We start from the raw sequence: 11544 nt of genomic DNA, 5'->3' as shown, positions 1-11544 counted from the left end.
AACAGGCTCTGTACATCCTACAGCCACATAGTCTTAGTTATGTGCTTGGGTAAGCATCTCAACCTCTGAATCTCAGCTTCTTTGTCTGGAAAATGAACATAGTTCCTGTTCTTGAACCATTGCTTTGGTTGGGATGATGGATGGACTAAGAGCATCCAAAGACACAGGGTGGAATCCCTGACCTTGGTGATTCTTATCACCAGGAAAGGAGAGCAGGATGGGTGTGGATGAAGGAGGTTTGTAGACTGTGGAAAGTGTACTTGAGGAGGTCCTCATCTGATGGCCTGGACCAAACTGTTCCTCCTCCACATGTAGTTAGAAAGACACAGGCACATGGGGACAAGCACAAGCTCTGGATCAGGGACAAATCCTGGCTCTTCTGGGCACTGACTGGGTTTGGATACAAGTTCTGCTACCTGGTAAGTGTGGGCTGTTAAGGTTGGGAAGCCCACTGTGCTTCAGTGTCTTTGTCTGAAAGTTGAGGTGGGGATAGTATGATTCTCAGAGTGCTGCCGCAAAGATTAACCGTGACAGTGACACAGTGTGGTCTGTACACTAGTGTCGGTCCATGATCTGTTTGTAACCTGGTTAGAGATAAATATAGGAAATTCAAGAAAGCTAGAAACTCACAACCATCTGTATTGCTGTGACATCCACCCTCAGGATGGGTGGGATCCTGAACACGCCAGGGACCAGTGTGAGTGTTGCTGCACTTGGGGGGTGGGGAGGGGCCCCTGGCTAAGCTGCACACCAACCATGCACAGTGGATCATTGATTAGGTTGCAATGGGTTGAAAAAGTAAAATTAAATAAAACATATCTAATCCCAGTCAGGTGAGGAAAACTGCTTTTGAACAATGTTGGGTATGTGATTAGCTGTCAGTAAGTACTACCCTCTCCAGCACCATCCTTTTTATTGTTACCATGATATTTATCTTAAAATTAGAGCACACAGGCATTCAAAAGGCCCTACTATACATTATCAGTGTTTTTAAAAGCACTAAAAAGTTAGAAATAGTTAAATTCCTGTCCAAGTTTAAAGGGTTTTTTCAAGTCTAAAAACAATACTGTGCATATATTTTACCAATTCTATTCTTGAATCATCAGACTGCTCCTAATGTTGAAGAAGGTCCCTGGAAGCACAACAGGCCACTTTAAAACCTTCAGAATTTTTTTAAACACAAGGTTTTAAGTGTAACCTGTTAATTTTCCTTTAAAAACAGAAAGAATGTGGATTAACTGAGCTTTTGTTTTTTAAAACTAATGTTCTAAGCAAAGTGTTTCTTTTTTCCAAAAACTATAGCAGCAATGTGTGTTTAAAACTGGGAGAAATATATATTTACTTTAATTTAGACCTAAAAAATAACATTACTAGAAGGAATCGCATGCCCCAGCCCTGTGAGACCTCCATCTGTACTCCAGGCCCATCTGACTTGCCTTAGGAGTCAAACTGGGATTGTGTGATTTTTTTTAATAAGAACCAAGGTTAAAATTTAGATACACTAGGAATATTCTACAAGATGTTTACATTGGATGGTCCTGACTAAATTCACTGTTTCGCTCAGCAAACATGCTTACAAATATCCATCCCAATAGGTGGAAGCTTTGGGTATTCCACACCAGTGTTTGATCCAAATGCTATCATATTTAATTCTGGAGGATGTTACAGGAAAAACATTTTTAAAATTAAAATTTTCAGATTATCTAGACAAAAAATGAGTCTCTGAGATGGAGTTTCTTATCACATTAGAAATGTCATAAGTAAATAATGATAAACAGAGGACTGAGGGCTTTTAAACCCTACATTTTACAACATTAAAAATTTTTTAAAATCCATGAGTTTATACTGACTCCTTTAAGACATAGATAGTAGGAAGAGAAAGCCCCCTTTTTTTGCAATAGAAGGTCAACTCACAAATGTAGACAGATTGACAGAAACATACCATATAGCAGCCATCCTTGTCATAAATAATTCAGACAAAATTCATCATTCTCTGAATATACGGTGAATGGCCATGGGTTGGGGGAGACACAGCATTTTCATGGACTCAAAGTATCTTCTCAGATTAATTCTTTAGGGAAGAATTGTATTTTCAAAGTGGAAAATCTGGCAAACACCTGGCTAAGCAAGTAACCAGAGTAAATAGTATTAATAGTGAACCCACTGACAGCCTTGAGTTTTTTCGTGTTTCTTTAAAAATTTAAGTATCGTTGATTTACAATAGTGTCTTAATTTCTGCTGCACAGCAGTGATTCCGTTATACATATACATACATTCTTTTTCATATCAGTTAAATAAACAGGCGACAATATGCAGGTCATACTCCTTTCCCAACTTTGCCCCAGGTGGTTGTTCTATGTCCGGTTATAGCTGTTGCTTCTTGACCTGATACAGGTTTCTCAGGAGACAGGTAAGGTGGTCTTTAAGTTTTCCAGTTTGCTTTGATCTACAGAGTCAAAGGCTTTAGCATAGTCAATGAAGCAGAAGTAGATATTTTTCTGAGCAGAAACCATAATACCTACAAAGTCTGGAAATGTACTTCCTGGTCCTTTACAGAAAAACTCTGCCCACCCTGCCCCAGAGCCCTGCTGTTCTAAGTGTGGCCTTTGGACCCGCAGCATTGGCTGGCCTGGGAGGCAGTTAGGACATGGAATCTTGTCTCCACCCCAGACTTACTGACTCAGAATCTCCAGATCCCAGGTGAGCACTGCTAACAGTACAGTTAGAGAAGCGCTGATTTAGAGGACCTGCTCAGGGCATCCTGCGATTGCACCCTCCCCAAGGTGCAGGCTGCCAGAGAGGACCAGGGGGTGTGGCCACCTGGAGCCCCACCCCCTCCAGGCCATGCTCTGAGCATCTGGACCCTAGCATCCCTGCTCCCAGCGCCAGTGCAAGCCTCCCTCCTGGGGCCCATCTCCCAGCCCGACAGGTGGGCAAGATACAGCATTTATGGGGCGGGAAGAGGGTGGCCTGAACTTGGACTTAAAGGCTGGGGGTGCTCTTGCTTGAGCTGCAGATTTTTCAGGGCACAGAGAGGGTCAGAGCCAGAGGTAGGAAGAGCAGGGGGAGGGCTGGGGGCTGGGGCGGCCCCTTCCTCTGCTGTCCTGCCTTCTGGCTTGGAGCTTAGTGTCTGCTAGGTTTTAATAGTTAGGAAGGTGTACTTGACAGTTTTGTTTGATTTATAACTTTCAAATATTTATTTATTTTTTTCATCTTGAGGATATCTTTATTTTTTACTTTTAAGATTTTTTTTAAACTGATTTTTTTTACTGGATGTTAATTATTTTACAATATTATATTGGTTGGTTTTGCCATACACTGACGTGAATCCGCCCCGGGTATACATGAGTTCCCCCTCCTGAACACCCCCCACCTCCCTCCTCCCTTTATCCTCCCTCTGGGTCATCCCTGCACGGCCTTCATTTGTACTCTTGACCCAGAGCCCACAGATGTGAGTGGCAGGTCTATTCAATGTTTCTCAGAGTGTTCACAGGACCCCCTGCATCCCAATCCCCCAATCCACTGGGATGTTTGATAAAAATTCAAATTCCTAGGCTCCACTGTGTGACCTCCTGGATCAGATCTTTGGGAATGGAACCTAGGACTCTGCATTCTGACTCCCTCCCCTGGTGACTCTGATCCACAGCAGAGCTACAGGAGCACTTATAATAGGCCGGGGGGGTGGGGGGAGGTATGTAGAAGGGAGCTGCCACAAGTGGCGGGAAGTGTCAGGGAGAGAGAGGGAGGGCCCAGGTCAGAGGAAGGTGCTGACACCAGCTCACACTTTCCTGCTTCTCTCCTGATTCTCCTCACAACCTGGCCTAACCCCACCCCCAGGAGCTGGCTGCAGGGAGAAGCTTCCAGAATGGGGCAAGGGCGTCCTCCTGCCGACTGTGGGGCTCTTGGGAGTTGGGGGTGGTGGTGGTTGCCCTGCAGAAGGAGGCATCCAAATCAGGGGCACTAGGAGCAAAGGGGCTGTGGGCACCTGGAGGGACCACCTGAACCCACCGGGGAGTCGGGCTGAAGGGCTGGGCAGATCTTTGGAGAGGAGAGAACTCCGGGACCTGCCAGGACATGGGAGGAGCTAGGACAGACTATGTGGTCCCACCTGCCTGGGCTCAGAGGCTGCATCTGTGAGTTAGGAGTCGTATGACCTTGAGCAATTTCCTTAAGCTCTGTAGGCTTGTTTCCTTGTCTGTGAGATGGGAGCTGGGACAGACTGTGTGGTCCCACCTGCCTGGGCTCAGAGGCTGCATCTGTCAGTTAGGAGTTGTATGACTTTGAGCAATTTCCTTGAGCTCTGTAGACTTGTTTCCTTGTCTGTGAGATGGGGATCCTAATAGCCTCTAGGCTCGTGTTACAGGTAAACATGGTCATTAAGTCAAAACACCTCTTTGCTATACAGGAGGGTGGAATATACAGCAGGACTGTTGCCGTTTACTGTGAAGCTTGTCGACTTATAGCTCTGCACTTTCTGATGTTTGATATCATAGGCGCTTGTCACTGGCTGTTAAGACCAATTTCCTCAAACCGTAGGCACAGGACGTCTCCAGGCACAGATGTGCGAGACTCACGCTTGGCCGGTGACCTAGAGCTCCCTGAGCTTCCCTGTGCAGGAGCGACTCCTGAAGTTACTGCTGAACTGCTTATCACATACAGTTCCCATGATTTCCCTCCCAGCAAGCCACACCTTGGGAATCCTGCTCTTAGGGTTGTGATGAACTAAGGCTGTGCTTTTATGAAACCTCCAGGGACAACTGTACCGTACTGAAAATGACCACCAAGAAGCAGCAGAATTCAGGCATCCAGCTGAGCAAAGGGGAAAGGCCATGGAATGTGGGTCTGGTGGGCCACACAGGCAACAAGAAGGGTGGGGGCCCTAGCTCACCCTCCCCATCTACCCCACCCTCCACACACAGGAAACACACACTCCTGGAGAATCACCTGATCACGTTTACTGTTTCTTTGTCCAGGTATGGTTCTTTATGGCTTCCCTGGTGGTTCAGACAGTAAAGAATCTGCCCGCAATGCAGATCCGGGCAGATCTGGGTTCGATCCCTAGGTCGGCATCTCCAGACTTTCTCTCTTCTCTCCAGCCTGAGCTCCAATGTGTCTTAATCCCTTTCAGTTCCTTGAATTCACCAACCTCTCCTTTGTTCTGGATCTTTGGCCCATCTTTCCACTGCCTGGAGCCTCCCCTATGTCTTTTATTGACTGACTCTTGCTCTCAGCTCACAGGTGAAACAGGGGTCTGCCAAGCAGGACTCCTCCTCCGTGAGATGAGACCCCTGTCCCCTCTCCTGACTCTCCTGTGTCCGCTCCTTTCTCATCTCCATGCTCCTTTCTCATCTCCATGCTCCTTTCTCATCTCCATCCTCCTTCAGCCTGGAAGGATAGCAGCTGTGTCTCCTCCAGGGACCCCAGCACCTCTCTGGGAGCCTGGCCCACAGGAGGGCTCAGCTAGTTCAGCTAGACTTTGAAAGCACCCAGGCTGTAGGTGAACAACTTTCCAGTCCCCAATGCTTCTTTTCCCCCTTGAATTAGGGACTTAGTGGCTAACAAATTTCAGGTGTGGTTGGGGGCGGGCATCAGAGTAAGGACACATGTATGATTTAAACAGAAGACAGTTGGAAGGAGAAGGGAGAAAAGAACTTGCTAGTTCAGGAAGAGCCTAGCCAACAGGCAGTTGCCGTGATTTGCACAAAGCCTGTCCCGTGTGTGTGAAGGGGGCTCCCAGGATGAATGTGCCATGGAGAAGTTCCCTGAGGGCTCACTCCGGCTATTCTGACATGTTGAGGCTCTGAGGTCAAGGCTGTGAATGGAAACTGACTTGAGGGAGACACGTGTTGTGTCACTTTGTATAAATGGTTGCTACTCTCCACCCCAAAGTACAGATATCACACACTTTATAGTGTCCAGATCTCTCATCCGCTCCCAGGGTAGGAAGGACATGGATATCACTTAGTCCTGTCCTTCAGCCTCTGCAAATTCTTCCCTCATCTTCCCCAGAAGAGCAGGGCTGAGGCCAAGAGAAGGCTTGTCTCGTCTCCATCACCAGCCCCCTGACTGCTGAGTGAGCCCGTGACTGAGGTGGGAGGAGGGTGAGATGAAGGAGCGCCCTCTAGACCCAGCTGGCCCGCCCCCTGCCCTGCCCCCAGCACCTCCACCCTTCCGTTCCCTACGCCCTTGGACTTCCCCTCACATCCATTCAGGCCTTCCCAGAGCTCTATCTTCCCAGCCCAGAGATCAAACCTGGGTCTCCAGTGTTGCAGGCAGATTCTTTACCATCTGAGGAACCAGGAAGGTGGCATCCTGCCTGAGAATCTTGAAAGAGGAGAGTGAAAAAGCTGGGTTAAAACTCAACATTCAGAAAACTAAGATCATGGCATCTGGTCCCATTACTTCACGGCAAATAGAGTGGGGGCATCTGAAGGAGAAAATGCTCTGATGCTGTTGGCTCCTGGGTCTAGTGTGAGCCTGAGTCTCCTGGACAATGGATTTCCCTCAAGAATCCCACCTCTGAGAGTTCCTGGCTGTCTGGTTCTTAATAGAACAGAAGGTCTACACACCTCACCTGGCTTCTACAAGGTGGGGGGCAACGAGTTTCCAAGGGTAAGCATCACGTTTCAAGGGAACAATGCAGACCACACTTGAATTTAAGAATCAAACAATTTTCTTGGTTAGTCTAGTGCTTCTCCCTTATCTAAATCTCTAGGAGAATCCTACTGTTATTGGGCATAACAGGGTTTGATTTCTTCCTATTTGGTCACCTACACTCCTGAGTCAGACCTCAAAAAGGGTCCTTCTGCCAGGAGTCACTTTTACACATAGAATGAGAAGTTTGATTCAGAATGAGAGGAGAGCTTTATTCCCAATAAAGCGTGAGAGGTAGGAGTTTGGTCTAGAGCACATGCTCTCCCTCAAACCAGTAGTGCTGTTTTATATGATTCCTGTCAGCTGGGAGGGGGTGAGGTTCTCACAGGAGGGCTCAGCTGTGCTGCTTGAAGCTCCAGATCACAGTGCCGGGTGCGGCATCTCTGTGCACTGCCCTCTGAGCTGAGGTGTGGCCATTTCGCATCAGGGCATCTGGTCTGAAAGGCTGGGTGCAAGGTCTCTGCAGGAGGTACTCTGTGATCAAGTGAAACTCAACTCAGCACAAAGAAGAAGCAATAAGGTTAGACTATCTGATGAGCAGATTCTGTGCTTTCTCCCCAGGAACTGTTGATGGGCTCTTCTGTCCCCATCCTTCTCCTTGTCCTGAAGGTGCTGAGGGCACAGGTCTGGCTCCTGCAGCTGCTTTCTGCTGAGTGTGGGGTTATCAGGCCCTGGGGAGGAATGAGACTTCTCTCACCACCTGTGGACACGTCTGCTGCCCCTGGGCCTCAACCCTAATTGCACTGTCCCTGTGAGACTGCTGTCCGGAGGTTTCTAGATTCTCAGGGTCGTGGAGGGGCCCAGGAAAGGCACAAACCCAGTGGTGCTCAGGTGGCCCCATCACTCTGGCCCCAGATTCTTCCCCAGATCAGGCAGCCTGGTGTCTGCAGCCCAGTGTCCATCTTCACCTCCTTCAGTGAGGCTACATGCATGCTTGTGAAAACAGCTCCACATACCACCTGGTGCACCGGTTCCTCCCCAGGCAGAGGCAACTCGGTCCCCAGGACCATCCCGGCCAGGGAGGCAGTGGACTTATGTCACACTAGAAGCCCAGGCGGGTCTCATTGGCCAGTATTGCAAGGGTGACTGTTACCTTTTTTATGGTGAGTGTTGTACATGGTTCCTTCAGCCAAGGTCTTTAACTGCCCTGGGTGCAACAATTGCTACAATTAGTCATTTGCTCTTTGGGGACACACTTTCATTGTTTTCTGGAAGAAAAGCTTCAGGTCAGAGAGATGTTCACACAAGTAGTCCAGGGGACCCACTTGCTCCAGGTTGTCTCCTCGTGGGTGGGTGCTCAGGGCCCACTTCTCTCGAGTGTGATGTCCCCGAGTGACCTCCTGCAGCTTCTGGCTGATGGTAGTCGGCATCACCAGGTGGGGTCCGCTTCTCTCAGGAGTGACTGGTACTGCAGGCTGCTGGTTTTCAGATTTTTATATCCACCTGGTCCCTGGCTGGAAGGAGTGGAGGGCAGGTGCGCAGGTGCAGCCCCACCTGGTTACCATAGTTTCTCCTGCCTGGAGGGCACACTTGAGTTGTTTCATTTCAAAGGGTCTAAAATGTCTCGTCTTTCAGACTTGGGGAGTGGGTCTACCATTCATGAGCTCAAACACACTTGACTTTATCCTTGTGAGCTAATTACATGCAGAGCAAGGCAACTGGGAGTAATTTAATCAATTCTTTTTGAGTCTTCTGGCATAGCTTGACAAAGTTCCTTTTAAGGTCTGGTTGTATCTCTCTCCCGGATAAGCAGGGTCTCCAGGCTGAGTGTAAGGTCCATTTTATGTCCAAGGCACTTGTCATCCCTTTTGTCACTTGAGGCAGGAATGCTGGGCCATTATCACTTTGTGTTGACAAAAAAGCAAATAGTAATCAGACTAAGAAAGAATAGAGAATTTTTTTCAAGCCAAATGAAGGTACCAACCAGGAAACAGGTTCTTAAAAGCTGTGAGAACATATTCATTGATAAGGAATTAAAGATGCATTTTCATACATTTTTGAGACAAATTATGTATCAGGTTGACAGGTTAGCATCATATCCATAGTTCAACCAACAAAGTGGGGTTTTTTTTTTTTTTGTCTTTTTTAAAATTACTCATGTACAGACAAGCCTGTGGTCCATGTGACCCTTTATACCCTTGTATGAGATGAAAAAGAAACAATCATAGAATTATTATAGTGCTGGCTTCTGAAGAAAGGGGCCAGCTTTCTCTCACAGATAGATTTCATCCTCCTGCTTTGAGGAGGTCTGGTTAATGTGTAATGTAGATGCATGTTGCACTTTGGGAAAGTCCTGCCATAAATGGAGCATGTCAGTTGTCATTTATGATTTTCCTCATCACAAGGATCCTGTGAGCCCAAACCTCGGGATTCTCTCTCTTACTTAGCCACTTTGCCAGTTCAGTTCTAGTGGGGAGCCCTTCTGCCCAGTCTGAACAATGTCCACTAGCGCCTAGGGACGCCTGAAGGTGCCCTGTGCTGCTGGCATGACAGTGCGGTCAGTCTGCCAATCTCCAGGATGCGTCCCTCTGGTCTGAATGGGCTTTATCTGGGGTCTGGGTGTTCAGTATGCAGAATGGGGCATGTCTCAACCATCAGACTGGCTATACTTTTCATGCCTGGAGTTACCATGAACTCACCTAACTGATTATATAGAGCTTCTCTCCTGTAATGAGTCCCTATGAGTCTCCCCTGATGGTTTGAGAAGCTGAAGTTTGGGGAAAGAACTATTGCTCATGTTCAGTAACTAACCCCACATGGCCTCCTAGATCTCCATCTGTTACTGAACCAGACTTGGCTCAGCTTGCCCTCTCACGGTAAAGCCAATCTACTGACATCAGGTTGTGGTGAAGGAAAGTGCAGCCTTTATTGCAGGTGCCAAATAAGAAGCAATGCTTAAAAACCTGGAAAACACAAATGGATTTTAGGAAAGGGTTTTTAAAGGCAAGGTGAAGGAGTTGCAGGGTATGTGATTAGCTTGTGCACAATACAGTACATTCTTTGGGATAGGAATAAAAACTGACCTTTTCCAGTCCTGTGGCCACTGCTGAGTTTTCCAAATTTAGCATATCTCCAAATACCCCAAACATGGGGATATCCGGTATCTCCTCACGGCCACTCCAGCCCTGCGCAACCGCCACTTTGTTATAAGATTGGCCCCATTTTCCCAAAGCAGCCCACTTTCCCATCATAGTTTATTGAATAATTCTCCCTCTTCCCCATTATTGGAAATCAGTGTCCTATTTTATGAACTGTGTCCAGCTGGGGACTAGACTGTCCAGTCTGCTGAGACTCTCCCTGGCGATGTCCCCCCTGTCCTCACTGCAGCCTCTGGGGTGAGAGCTACATTTCTTTCCCCCCTCATCCCAGAGGCCAGCAGGTTGGGGGTGAGTGCAGGACCTGTCCCCAGAGATGAGGCGGGGCAGGGTCTTGGACCAGATGCATTTGGCCCTTCAGGGAGTGATTACATCCTCGCTACCCTGACACTGGCCACATCTCAGTCAATGAACTGTCCCCTTGCAAAGGGAGTGTGGATGTGGAAACTGTCTCTGGTGTTAAGACAGACTCTCCAGAGACTTTTGTCAGAGAAGCTGATGACACGAGGGGTATGTGAACTGGCTGAGTGCTGAGATGGTTTAGGGAGGTGATCCTGTTGAAAACTCACTGAATCAGCTTGAGAGGTGTCAACTAGTGTTCATTCAAATGTGCATTAGTTGCTTTCTTTTCTTTATGATTATTCTGTTTATTTTGCTAACTTCTTAAACTGGCTGTATACTTGTATACTCATTGCTTTTCCTTTTTATGTAAAGTCTACTACATTTTAGGCCTCAGTGGATAATGTTTTCCATACCCTGTAGGTTTTAAGACTTTGTATTTTTGTTATCTTTCTGTAATGATGTTGTTTTTAAATGTCATGTACTCAGTGAATGATATAAACACATTGTAAATTTCAGTTTTCTAATAAAAATTTTTGAAAAAAAATGTGTCAAGCAGATAATTTGCCTTTCTGATCCCAACACTTGTTAACACCCTTCCTTTTGTATACCTTTTGTAGAACAAATAGACTGTCAGATATTTCTCCAGCAAAATGGGTTTAGTTGGGATCAGCAACGAATTGCAGTTCCATACCTGTAATCATGGTGAGCCATTTGCAAATCCTCTAAGTGCTAGGGACGGAGAACTTTTTTATGGAGGGGAAAAGGAAGTTGGGAGGGCTAGAGTATAGACTCCACAGCTTTTCATTGACTGAGTCCTTGCCAGGAAAGAAGAGAAGTCTTTCTTCATCCTGTTGGGTGCTGCTATCAAAGTTAGCAACCTTATCCATCAAAGTTAGCAGAGGCTTTCTACTGGGGCCCACAAGGGGTAACTCAGGAACTCTGCTGCGGTGACGGCTGTTCTTTGTCTGGTGGGCCATCTTTAGAGCAACACAGATCCTCCCAGTTGGCCCCTCATCAGCCTTGGGAGGTGTTACTCCTATTCACCAGAGGCCCATACCCAGAGGTTATGTGGCTAGTCCAAAGTTCTAACAACCAGAAAGTGGCAAAGTCTAGATTCTACACAGGAAGAGTTCTACCTGAGGCACACTGAGTGGATTTTTTTTCTCATTTAATTAAAAAATAGTAGTAAAATGCATACAAAATAAAATTTACCATCTGAGCTATTTTTAAGCATCTGGTTCAGTGTTTTTAAGTACATTCCACATTATTGTGCAACCAATTTTCAGAATTCATCTCATCCTGTGTTCGTGTGCTCTCAGAGACTAACTCCCAAATCCCCTTCCCCCCAGCCACTAGACAAGCACAGGGCCACCTTGTTTCTCTCTGAATCTGACTGCTCTCAGTAACTTCATGCAAGTGGAGTCATGCAATGTTTGTCATTTATGATACACTG

Source organism: Moschus berezovskii, chromosome 13 (genome assembly GCF_049115385.1).
Source record: "Moschus berezovskii isolate FMDL1 chromosome 13, NW_MosBer_1.0, whole genome shotgun sequence".
NCBI lineage: Eukaryota > Metazoa > Chordata > Mammalia > Artiodactyla > Moschidae > Moschus > Moschus berezovskii.
Note: the sequence above shows the minus strand (reverse complement) of the source record.